The sequence below is a fragment of the Tachyglossus aculeatus genome, chromosome X1, assembly GCF_015852505.1.
Source record: "Tachyglossus aculeatus isolate mTacAcu1 chromosome X1, mTacAcu1.pri, whole genome shotgun sequence".
In the NCBI taxonomy this organism is placed as follows: domain Eukaryota; kingdom Metazoa; phylum Chordata; class Mammalia; order Monotremata; family Tachyglossidae; genus Tachyglossus; species Tachyglossus aculeatus.
The window spans coordinates 80,318,682-80,332,370 of NC_052101.1; the positions used below are offsets into that span (position 1 = coordinate 80,318,682).

Here is a 13,689-nt window from a genome sequence, read left to right on the forward strand (position 1 = left end):
GGGCTTCTGCCCGGGTGGTCTAGGAAGCAGCGATAATAATAATAATAATAGTGGTATTTGTTAAGCACTTACTAATTGTCAAGCACTGTTCTAAGTCCTGGGATAAATACAAGCTAATTAGGACACATTCCCTGCCCCATGTGGAACTCACAGTCTTAATCCCCATTTTACATATGAGGTCACTGAGGCCCAGAGAAGTTAAGTGACTTGCTCAAGGTCACACAGCAGACAAGTGGCAGAACCAGGGTTAGAACCCATGTCCTTCTGTCCCCCATGCCCATGCTCTATTGCAATGAGCAGTGGCAGACAGAAGCAAATGGAGCTATCAGGCTGCCCCTGAACTGGGTCTTCTAAGTCCCATGAAGGGATTTCCACCATGGTTGAATAACATGTTTTCAGTCATGCCAGAAACTTATATCAACAGCCCAGGAGGTCCAGTTCAGTTGAAGGGCAGATGTCAGTGGCAGAAGCACCTGTTGTTGCTGCTTACATTGCCACTGTGGCTGAGGGCCTTTAAGTTCTTATAAGGTGTCATGCACTGTGCTAAGCAGATCCTCATTTTACAGATGAGGAAACTGAGGCCCAGAGAGATGATGTGATTTGCCCAAGGTTTCACAGCAGGTGAGTCATGGGGCTGGGATTAGAACCCTGGTGTCCTGAGTCCTGGTCCTGTGCTCTGCTTCTTGCACTGAGGCCCAAAATGGGCCCTTAAATGGGCTGTATCCATGACGTATAGCTTTTTGAGTTCCTGTCTCCCCCATTAGATTATAAGAGAATGTGTCTTCTATTCTACAGTACTATTCCAAGTAGGCACTCTTATTTCCTGCCTCCAACATTTTACTCACATCTCTCCCAGAACTTGGTTCTCCCTCCCTCTTCAAATCTGACAGACCATCCTTCTGAACCCACCTCTTCTCCCACAAATAATTCAGCATTTCTGCACCAACTATCCACTTATGTACTCACTACATGGTGTAGTAGGTAGAAGACAGACACAGGAGTCAGAAGGTTCCATGGGTTCTAATCCCAGCTCTGCCACTTGTCTGCTGTGTGACCTTGAACAAGTCACTTCACTTCTCCGTGTCTGTTAACTCATCTGTAAAATGTGGCTGTGAGCCCCATGTGGGACAGGGACTGTGTCCAACCCGATTTGCTTGTATCCATCCCAGTGCTTAGTACAATGACTGGCACATAGCAAGTGCTTAACAAATACCACAGTTATTTTTATTAGTAGTAGTAATAGTAGACTATAAGCTCTTTGTAGACAGGGATCACATCTACCATTTCTGTTGTACTGTACTTTCCCAAGCACTGAGTACAGTGCTCTACACATAAGAAGTGCCTAATAAATTCCATTAATTGCTCACAACCTATTATTGATAGGTAGCATTTCTGTATATATCAGTTTGCATACTCTACTATTTAAGCATCAACTGTTGTACTGTACTCTCCCAAGTACTCAGTACAGTGCTCTGCACACCATGAGTGCTCAATAAATACCACTGATGTTGATGATGGTCAACTTATATACATGTTCACTTTCCTCCTATCTGTAAATTATTTCAGTGTTTGTCTCTCCTGCTAAATGTAAGTTCCTTGAGGGCAGGATCATGTCTACTAACTCTATTGTATTCTTTCAATCACTTAGTACAGAGCTCTGCAATAATAATAATAATAATAATAATTGTGGTATTTGCTAAGCACTTACTATGTGCCAAGCACTGGATTAAGTGCTGGGATAGATACAGGAAAATCAGACCCCACATGGGACTCACATTCTAAATGGGAAAGAGCACAGATATTGAATCCCATTTTTGTAGATAAGTGAACTGAGGTATAGAGAAGGTAAGTGACTTGTCCAAGGTTACACAGAAGGCAAATGGCAGATATGGGAATTGCAACCCAGGTCCTCTGACTCCTAGGCTTGTGCTCTTTCCACTAGGCCACGCTGCTTCCCATTGTGCTACTCTGCTTAATAAGCACTACAGATTGATTTATCAATAGCAATAATAATAACAATTGTTGGATTGTTCAGCATGCACTATATTAAGTGCTGGGGTAGATACAATATGAGTAGATTAGACATAGTCCCTCTCCACATAGGTCTCACCCTCTATAAGGTAAGTGAAGCACAGAGAAGTTAAGGGACTTGCCCAAGGTGATAATGAGGAGTGCAGGCAATGAAAATCATTTAACACTGATGATGCAGAGAAAATTCTTTCCAATGGTTTCTACTATGTTTCTTGGAATGTTTTATGGGGGTTTATCATAATAAAGTTTCTTTGTGGTTTTTTGTATTCAAGTGAATATGGATAACCAGTTCTAGCATTGATTGTGAGATTCTCCAGACACTGATGACACACTGAGATAAAAAGACACCTCTTCCTTGTGGGCAGGGAATGAGTCTTCCAAGTCTGTTGTATTGTATTCTCTGAAATGCTTAGTCCAGTGCACTGCACACAGTAAGTGCTCAATAAATACCATTGATTGATTGATTGGTTGCCCTCCCTCTTTAACTTCCCATCCCAATTCAGGAAAGCTATAGTATAGCATATACAACCATTAATTATTCATATTCATAATGGAAGTGCACTTGTAAGTATTCCATTTACAAGATCTGATCCTCTACTGAGGGTATGTTCAAATAGAAACTGGAGTTATATTGATATTGTATTACTCAGACCAAGTGGGAATATTATTAATTTGGGAATGGGGAGAGAATGGGAAATTTTTCCAAATGCTACAAACAATAAATTGATGAGAAAGGGAAATATACCATGTAACGGATAAATATCCCTAAATACAGATTTGTTATACTATGCTGGAATTAAAAAATATGTCTTTATAAACCATAATCAATCAATTAATCATATTTAATGAATGTTTACTATGTGCACCTGGGAGAGTACAGCAGAGTTGGTAGATACATCCCTGTCCACAATGAGCTTACAGTCTATAGGGGAGACAGACATTAATATAAATAAATGATTTACAGATATGTTCATAATGATGTGGGACTGATGGTGGGATGAATACTAAGTACGATGTGGGACTTAGGGTGGGATGAATACCAAGTACCCAAAAGCACAGAACCAAGCACATGGATGAAACAGAAGGGAGAGGTAGTCAGGAAAAGAGGGCTTAATTGGGAAAGGCCTCTTGGAGGAGATGTGACCTTAAGAAGAAGAAGGGGATGGAGTTCCAGGCTAGAGGGAGGATGTGGGAAAAGGGTCACTGGTGAGATAGATGAGATCAGAACAGTGAGTAAGCTAGTGCTAGAGGAGCAAAGAGTGCAGGCTGGGAGTAGTGGAACATCACTGAGGTAAGGTAGGAGGGAGACAGCTGACTGAGTGCTTTACAGCTGATCGTAAGGAGTTTCTGTTAGATGCAGAGGTGTATGGGAAACTACTGGAGGTTCTTGAGGAGTTGAAAGATGTAGGCTGAATGTTTTTTTAGAAAAATGGATCCAGTTAGTAGAATGAAGTATGGGCTGGAGTGGAGAAAGACAGGAGGGAGGGAGATCAATGAGGAGTTTGATGCAGTAATTAAGGTGGGATAGAATAAGTGCTTGGATTAACATGGTAGCAGTTTGGATGGAAAAGAAAGGGTGGATTTAGCAATGTTTTGAAGGGTTGTAAGAGAGAGATGAGTTGAGGCCAGTGCCAACTTTACAGACTTGTGAGATAGGATAGTTGTCTACAGTCATGGGAAAGGCACAGTGAACTGTCCTCAAGCGAATGCTAGAAGAGCAGGGGCAAAGTTGGATGAAAATAGATTTTTTTTCCAAACTGTAAATTTGTCTTTCCTTCCCTAGGCTGTAAACTCCTTGTAGGCAGGGCACATGTCTACCAACTCGGTTATATTGTATTCTCTCAAGTGCTAGTATAGTCCTCTGCACTCAATAAATATGGTGGATTGATTGATTCCCCTTCTCCCCCTTCCAAGGTAGAACTTATGCTATTGATGCCTGTCTACTTGTTTTGTTTTGTTGTCTGTCTCCCCCCTCTAGACTGTAAGCCCGTTGCGGGGTAGGATTGTCTCTGTTGCTGATTTGTACTTTCCAAGCATTCAGTGCAGTGCTCTGCACACAGTAAGTGCTCAACAAATACGATTGCATGAATGAATGAATGAATGAACTTAAAAACCTCTCTGTTCATGAGAAGCCAGGTTGGAAAGGAAGACTTTGTGTCCTTAGACTAGGAAGAAAGCATGTTGAAGAATATAGAGTAACACTTGTTTTTTAACTGCCCCAGAATGTGCCCAGGATTTGTGCACAATCCATCAGCAATATATGTATTTAGCAGTCTTTGGTTTTCAAAGATGACACAACTGATGGTAAAAAAAATCCAGTGAGCACATATGGCACAGCTACTATATCAAGAAACATCACCTCCACCTGCTGGCATTGATGAATTAAATGAATTTTCCAGCCAAGAATTGTCTCCATTACATATCATTTTTGTTTTTGATATGTAAATGTGCTTCACTCTGTTAGTTCATTGCCCTTTAGTGTGCATTTTGAATTTGCAATGGGGAAAACAAACTTCTAGGCTATTTCTTCAATCCCATTAGTGCACTTTAGTTGGGGGGCTAGTGGCAACTTTCCCTATATTTACTTTGATTGGTCTTTTGATGTTTGGGAAAGGATACGTATTTATCTTGGTGCATTTCCACAATTCTCAACCAAGTAGTCTTTTTTCCATATGTGCAGGTGGGATGGGGAATATGATATGTCTGCTGTATTTCTCTAAAAAGCCTGGAGCAATTTCTAAAGTGGTTGTATTTTAAAACACTGTTAAGTACAGGGAGGCTGAATTTACTGTGATCAGATAGGCAATTTATTCACATTTTCCCCATGCATATAAACTCTTCTTTATAATAGATGTTCCTAAAATAGAGAGCAGCTTGAATAATTATTGTGTACTTTACCATTTTAGACTCAACACAGAGAAACTATACATGGTTAAAAACCTAAGATTTGTCACATCATATTAAAATGTAAACTCAAGAGCAAGATTTCTCCCCAGTCAGGGTAAGGTCTGGTAGCCCCCTTATTGCTGATGGATGAAAATATTCTACAGCTAAAATGATTCTAGAACTGTTTCAACATAATTCTTGGAATTCTATATTCAACCTTTTAGAGCATTCATGTGGGGCCATTTGTAGACCCAAGAGGTCAACCAGGGCCAAATCAAGACATGAAGTTCAAACTTTAAGATCTCTAGCCCTCAAACCAGAGACGGTGATGGGCCTACATTTAGAATTGGTTGGAACCACTTCGAAATGGCTGCTTGACAGTCAGTGATCTGGATCCTGAGAAGTCATATAACATATCTTGCTGTGAGTATGGTAAAAGCAAATACTTTGTAAACCAACACAATGATTTACTTTTAAGAAACAATACAGTTGATACAGTCATGGTTAAGATATAGAATAATATTTTTCATGATATAAGATAATTCAGTTCAATGTCTCATAAGTGTTCATTAAGCTCCTTGAGGGCAAGGATCATGTTTACTGAGTGACTCTATTGTACTCGCCCAAGTGCTTAGTCCCATGCTCTGCATACAGGAAACTCCCGGTTAATACCACTGATTGATTAATTCATGGGTGGTAGTCACCAAGACAAATCAAGTGAGGAAAAACAGAAACTGTCCTTCTACCACCCAGCACCCTTACTTTGCTCCTCTAACACCAAGCTACTCACTGTACCTTGATCTCATCTATCTTGCCGTGCCGACCCATTACCCACATCCTGGAGCTCTCTGGCCCTCCATATATGACAGATGATCAGTCTCCCCACTTTCAAAGCCCTATTAAAATCACATCTCTTCCAAAAGGCCTTCCCGGACTAAGCCCTCCCTTCCCCTCCTCCCTCTCCCTTCTGCTTTAGCCTTGCACATGAATCTGTACCCTTTATTCACCCCACCCACAGCCCCACAGCACTTATGCACATATCCATAATTTGTTTTAATGTCTCCCCCCTCTGGACTGTAAGCTCCTTGTGGGCAAGAAACAGGTCTACCAACTCTGTTATAGTGTACTTTCCAAATGCTTAGCACAGTGCTCAACACACAGCAAGTGCTTAATAAATGCGATGGTTGCTTTCCTCTTGGTAACTTCATGACTAAGAAACAACAGAAAAACTATTAAAAGCTAAACTTAAAAAAAGAAAGCCCACAGCACTATACTCAAGTACTCCTAAATATGCATAGCCCCTTGGATCTTAATGGAAGTCCTGTGCAGGCAGTGAAAAAACAAACAAGAAAAGGTGGACCAGAAAGCTATGGCAGCAAATGGTAAGAACATTGTAGTAACAGAACAATATGTGGTAAACCAGCATTTCTCTAATGACAGAGCGATATTAAATGTGGTATCATTATATCTGTTCACCTTGCGGATGTCAGGTACACAAACATTTCCTTTGTGGGCAAATTTTAATTACTCTGCTTCATGAAATAGGGATATAGTTATCTCTTAAGCATCAAACAGTTGAAAGATGGACCAACTAATTTCCTGTCCCTGGGGTCTATAAAAGGTTTCTGCTCTGAACAGTGAGTAACAACATAATGAGTGTGGCATGGAGCTGAGTGGACATTTTTCTAACCAAAATCAAACCTAGCATGCAGGGTGATAGGAGATTCAACTGTATGCTCAGGGTTCCTTTTCCAGAAGCTTGTTCCATCTTGCATTGGGAATTGTTCCTTCTAGTGACTACATGGGCCTTAGGTGTTTTCTTGTTTTCTCTCGAAGTAAGATTTCAAGTTAACGCTACATATAAGAAATAATTGTGACCCAAGACACAGCAGTCTAAAGCTGCAATTCCCAATGCTCGTCGTATTGCTGTTTTCTCTTGCTTTATAATGACTGTATATACTAGCCCTGAATAGGACTCTACTTCAAGAGAATCAAGTGTGGTGAGTCCAAACTCCTCTGGAACAAGAAAGGTTCACAGCAATTGGACTTCTAATAAGATGTTTGACACTGCTGCCCTTCTAACTGTTATTAATTGTCTGTGCTGTGTTAGCAATTTTTGAATATTTCAGTGTATGGTCCCAGAACAAGAGTTAGAGGAACCCACCCCATGCCCAGACCCCACTGACCATACTGTAAAGACCAGAAACACAGCTGTCATGTCCTCATTATCTTCATCCTCATGCCTTGTCTCTTCCCAGCTCCAAAGGGCTGTGCAATCTACCGAAGACTGCCACCCTGCCCCAGAAAGCTGTGATGGCTGAGCTAGTAGTGTCACCCCATGGTGCTAAGGCATGATGGGAGCATTAGCGACTGATCCTTGACTGAGCATCTGGGATTCTCAGAACCCCACTTATATCCACTAAGTAGATCATTTCCATCTTACTACCACCATATTTGAGGAAAGCAGTGTCTGTTTGCAACTTTGAGAAAAACTGTACAGTGGCCATCTTTGAGAAGGATAGTGGTAGTGGCCATCTTTAGAAAAGCTGGGCAGCAGCCATCTTTGAGGGAGAAGAGTGGCATCAGTCATCCTTGAAAAAGGCAGAGACTGTGACCATCTTTGAGAGAAGTCGAGTGGTGACCATTTTTGAGAAGAGTCCACCCATCCACCTCCTGATGTGTGGCACCCCAAGGAAACCTCTTATTTTGCTTACCATGGGAATCTGGTCTTATTGTGACTATCCCTGAATGCTCCCTTGTGGCCCACAGTACTGGAAAACTCTTCTGCCAGCCCCTTAGCCATCCCTGACCCCTTATCTTTTTCCCCAGTGGAAGGGGACCCAAAGCCAAAGCTCTTCCATTACTGTTATTAAAAAAAAACCTCTATCATTGGAATGTTAAGACCCCACAGCACATTACATTGATTCAGTGAACATGGTCTCTCCAATGTTGTTTAAAAAAAGGAAACATTGAAAATTTGCCAAAATGAAAGATACTCAGGATGAGATAAGGGTGGAGAAAACCTGCCAGGCCCTAATCCCCAGACAGCATATCAAAACTGTAACTATCTTTACCATTTATTCATTTACATTACAAAACTGAGTACAAATGGTCTGTTTCAGATGAGTCACTTGATTTTAAAATATTCCTAACCTATGCTACATTTAAAGGTGCATGATTCATTTTACATAAAACATGTCATTTCCTGGGGGTGGTTAAGTAATTCAGAGTGCACTTCCCTTCTCTCCATTCTTCTGTGTTCTGAACTATTTCACTAGTCAAATTTGCTTAGATCCCCACACAATTCTTATATGTGGGGTTTTTTTCCCTCTGGACTGTTAAAGACTAACAAGGGTAAGCTTTTAAGTAACATTTCTTAGCAACAAATCAGAGTGAAAATTTCAGCAGAAAACCAGCATTGTTAGCTTTCCACTATCTTTGGAATTTTACCAAGAATCAAATGCTGGATCAGATAAATGATATAAATTCTATAAATCTGTGGCAAATGATCTCTGCTACAGTATATCAGAACCTTTGATTCTCATTCTGAGTAAAGTCAAGAAGCACAGGTAACTAAACAAAGAGCTGAAATAAATGGCTTCAGGAGATGTGATTCAATCTTTGGGCAAATGCTCAAAATTACTATTGTGTTAGTTTCATTTTCTTTAGTTTGGATTACGTCCCAATCAGAGCATTTATGAGGATCCATCTTGTAGCAGCGATAAATGTTCCATAGAGATGAAATGCCTCCAGAAATCTGTTGTTAATTACTTCATGATTGGATTCTAAACAAATTAAAGACACAATGAAACACAGAAAGGTAAACACATTAGAATTATTAATTTATTTTCCCCTATGATTCTGCAGGGGGTGGGAGGAAGGGGGGGTGTGTGAATGAAGGATTTTCCTCAACAATCTCCAATTTCCTAATCTATAAATTATTTTGGCATCATTCTGGTTTATAAGGGATTGACTAAAAATATGCATGTACAGCTTTCCCAAATGTGCAATAAAGGTGGTGAAAGAACAGGATTTGCCCTTCACCCTCCCACATATCCCCCTGACAAAAATAGAGTCCGAGTTGGATAACCTCCCTCTTCCTGGTATATATCCCTGTACTCTCTCATTCCGGTAGTGTAGAGCAACTTGCTGGAAAAAAACTATACATTTATTCTGCCTGTTCATTGTGAAATATGGAAATGATAAATCCACCATGCATTATTTAGCAAGTAATCCAAAAACATGAATTTTATTTTCATCTTAAACTTTAGCCTGGAGTTCTAAAACTCAATGCTAAAGCTTCTGTTAGGAGAGCAAATAGGTAAGTGCGCCAAACACACACAAATTACTGTGGAATCTCTGGGTACCGTACCAGGAACAATAAAATGTCACTATGTTGTTCACCAACTCAGACAACACATCCTGAATACAGATTTATGAATAATGACTTTGTTTACTTACCTGGGTTTGAAATGGCTATAGTAGAATAGGTATGTTGAATTGGAACTATAAATTAGTTGCATTTCCTGTTACCATTCATGTTTGTCCCCACCTATTAGCCTTATACATTTTTTCACAGTATTTCTAGGACAGCAAATCAATTAATCAGTGGTATTTTTTGAACCCTTATTGGGTGCAGAGCACTGTACTAAGTGCTTGAAAGAGTTCAACAGCAGCAAAAGATATGTTCCTGCCTTCAAGGACTTTACAGTCTAGGGAAAAAGGAAGACGTAAATTATTTACAAATAGTGGGAGCAGGATGAAGTCAAAGGTACATCCATTAGTAGCAAGAGTATAGTACAAAGAAATAAATGGATAAGTGAATAAATAAGTAGAATATGTAGATTGATTAATAATCAGTGACCTAAAAATTTATTTCATATATAACTGCTGAGGATAGGTGCAATTATGTAAGTGCTAAGGGTGGCTGTTGGGTCGATGTGCCAGTGAGGAGACTGTTGCAGTAATCTGTCTTCCCTTCTAGGCTAGGAGCTCCTTGTGGGGTGGGATTGTGTTTACCAACTCTATTGTATTGTACTCTCCCAAATTCTTAGTACGGTTCTCTGTACATACTAAGAGCTCACTAAATACCATCGATTGATTAATTGATATTGATTAATATCAATTAAAAGAAGCAGTGTGGTTCAATGAAAAGAGCACGGGCTTGGGAGTCAGAGTTCATGAGTTCAAATCCTGCTCTACCACTTGTCGGCTGTGTGACTTTGGGCAAGTCACTTAACTTCTCTGTGCCTCAGTTACCTCATCTGTAAAATGAGAATGAAAACTGTAAGCCCCACGTGGGACAACCTGATCACCTTGTATCCTCCCCAGCGCTTAGAACAGTGCTTTGCACATAGTAAGCACTTAACAAATGCCATTTATTATTATTATTATTCTTTATTGATCATGAAATGAAAAGAGCTTGAACCAAGATGGTGTATGTTTGGGTGGAGAGGAAGGGGTGGCTATGGGAGAGACCTAGGAGGAAAAACTGGCAGGATTTAGTTACAAACTGAATGTGAGCAAAAGACAGCAAGGAATGGAAGATGACACTATGGTTGTGGCCTTCTAAGACAGTGAAAGTGGTGGTGTTGTCAACAGAGATGGGGAAGTTAGGTGGAGGGGTGGGTTGAGGATGGAAAATGAGGAATCCAGTTTTAGATATGTTAAGCTTGAGATGCTAGTGGAGCACTCACGTGGAGGTGTCTTAGAGGCAAGAGGAAATTTGAGTTTGTATAGCAAGAGAGACTAGGCCTATCCACAAAAGATTGGAAGCTGTGCAAGTGGATGAGAGCCCCAAGAGTGTGTAGAATGAGAAAAAAAAAGACACCTTGTGGGACACTTTCCATTAGGGGGTTAGAGGTGGAAAAAGAGCCAATAAATAGGACTGAGAATGAGGCAGTCAAAGAGGTAGGAGGAGAGAACTAAGTGAGAACAGCCAAGGCAAAAACACTCTTTCAGGAGTAGAGAGTGGTCCACAGTGTTGAAGATGGATGATTGGATGAGAGGTCAAAGAGGATTAGGATGGCCTATTGAATCTGGCTATGAGGAAGTCATTAATAACCTTGGAGAATATGGTTTCAGTAGAATGGAGAAGGTGAAAACCTGATTTTAATGTGGGAAAAGAGGAGAGTTGATGGAGAGGAAATAAAGGCAGTGGGAATATGCAGCCTGTTGGAGGAGCTTGGACAGGAATATGGGGCAACTGCTGAAAGGGGCTGTAGAATCTAGAGAAGGCTTTTTTAGTACAGGGGAGGCTTGGCTGTGTTTGAAGACAGAAAGAAGTCAATGGAGCATGAGAGGGTAAGGTGGGTAGTAAAGTAGGGAGGAGTTTGGGAGCAAGTGTTTATAAGAGGTGAGAGGGAATGGGGTCAGAGACAAGGTAAAGGCAGAGGGAGATCTCTTTTTGAGGGACTGTTAGAAAGGAGGTTACCTCTTCTGCTTTCTCCTGCCTTCTCAGTGCTCTATCGACATTTTGAGACAATGAAAAACATTAAAAAAAACCCAAACCTATGAAAATGGTGTGCTTCCCTTTATTTGTTGCCCAGCTCCATTGTATCAATCCTTGTAGGATCATGGCCCTGTTTTCTCTGAAGCTTTTCTAATTTCTCAAAAAACTATTTTGTCTGAGCTAGAGAAACAGAAAGTTTGCACAAGAAAAGTGAATGCCTACTTAAACTTCTTCAAGACTCTAGGCATTGGGTGCAACTGGCCAGTGCTACACTATAAATCAAAAGGAAAGAGCCAACTTGTCTGCTGAAGCAATTTGCTGCAAAATAAAGCAAAAACTTCTCAAGTTGAATATTCTTGACAAACTGATTCAAAGACATTTTTAAGGAAACCTAAATAAAATGATGTTACAAAACTCTTGGGGTGGAGGATAGATACTTCATTTTCTTCTCCTTGATTGGATTTTATTCTAAATGCATGGGAAAGAACTAGGGGTGAGTAGAAGTAATAATGATAATGGTATATATTAAGTGTTTACTGTGTGCTTAGTACACCGTACTATGCACTGCGGTCTTGTCTTTTGCTGTCGAGTCGTCTCCGACCCATAGTGATGCCATAGACACATCTCTCCCAGAATGCCCCACCTCCATCCGCAATCATTCTGGTAGTGTATCCATAGAGTTTTCTTGGTAAAAATATGGAAGAGGTTTACCTTTGCCTCCTTCCATGCAGTAAACTTGAGTCTTCTCCCTCGACTCTCTCCTGTGCCACTGCAGCCCAGCACAGGTGAGTTTTGACTTGTAGCAGATTGCCTTCCACTCGCTAGCCACTGCCCAAGCTAGGTATGGAATGGATATGCCTCTGCTTGACTATCCCTCCCATAGTTGAGACTGGTAGCATACTGGAAACTCTCCAGCTGCAACCCTTAGAGGGGAAGCAATAGGGTAGATATAAAGTATTCAGGTGGGACACAGTCCCTGGCAAACTAGGACTCACATTCTAAGTAGGAGGGAGACCAGGTATTGAATCACTATTTTACAGATTTGGGAACTGAGGTACAGAGAGATTAAGTGACTTGCCCAGGGTCACATTGCAAAGTCAGAATTAGAACCCAGGTCCTCTGACTCTCAGGCCCATGCTCTTTCCACTAGGCCACGCTGCTAAGACTTAGTATCCTCGGCCTTGGAGCTGTGAAAGTTAAATGCTCCATTGGTGTCTGACTGTGACTTTCCTGCTCATATTTAACTTTATTGACACAATGAGGGGCCCCAGGGCACCTTCCCAATACCTTTTTCTCTCCCCAACCCCAGTTCTCTTCTGCAGTAAAGCAATGGTGACAGACTGCCATTCCTGATCCCAGGTGATCCAGGTTCCTCTTTCAGAGGTAGTAGGTAGAATCAGAATTATTAATCAAATATAAGCCCGACGTTGAAAATCATGTACTACCCAGAACTAAAGAAAACTGACACAGCCTAAGATTGGCAACAATAATCTGCCACTATAAATTGTCACTGAATTCTGCTCCTTGGGGAGCATATTGTCCAGTGGTGTGCCAATTGACAAAGAAGTAGAAAACCAAATCAGGAAGACAGTAAATTGGGAAGTTTTGTCACTCTCATTTGAATGAGTTGTCATTGTACAGAAAATGAATCTGTGCAAAGTAGAGGTCGAGCCCAGCCTTCTAAATGGCTGATTATCTAGCTATTATGCCACATCTCCCATTTGACTTCTTGAACAGTTTCATCAGTGCAAAACAAAGTCAGCCTTAAGATCAAATAGCAAAGTCCTTGAACTAGGGGTAGGACATTGTGGGTGGAACACAGGGGTGTGGGGAATTTTGAGACAGAACATCCCTTAGAGCTTTGAGGAAACTGGGAAAGAAAAGACGGTGATAGGGAGGAGAGACAGGGATTTTTTTAAAAAAGGAAAGGGGGCCAGAAGAGGCGGGGGGGGGGGGGGGGGAGAGCGAGAGAGAGTGTGTGTGTTTTGGGGGGGAGACAGTTAAATAAAGATGAAGAGGGAAAAAGAGAAGGGGTAAAATGGGGAATGAGAGAGGTCAAGATACTCACTGTTGCTGTCACTGTCATTTTTCTCACCCTCACCAGTAGGCTGGCCAGAAGTCCAGTATTATACTGTAGAGGCTGGTTTTCAGCTGGCCTGTTCGATGTCTAGACTTATGGTACCAAATGCTTTTATGCCCATTTTAAAATTTTTGCTCCAAGCCTCCCTCCCCTGCAGCTCCTTCCAGGTTCCATGGCTGAGATTCTGTGCCAGGCTTCACACAGACCTGAGAGGGTAATGCAATGGCTTTGGAGCAGCTGG

The 13,689-nt window shown here is 41.2% G+C and overlaps 1 non-coding gene across 1 annotated transcript; it reads right to left on the reverse strand.

The window, feature by feature from the left end:
* Positions 1-12,163: 12,163 nt before the first annotated feature.
* LOC119920476 lies at positions 12,164-12,301 on the reverse strand. The gene has a single exon (XR_005448219.1). It is a non-coding gene; the product is annotated as a small nucleolar RNA SNORA7 (small nucleolar RNA).
* Positions 12,302-13,689: the final 1,388 nt, after the last annotated feature.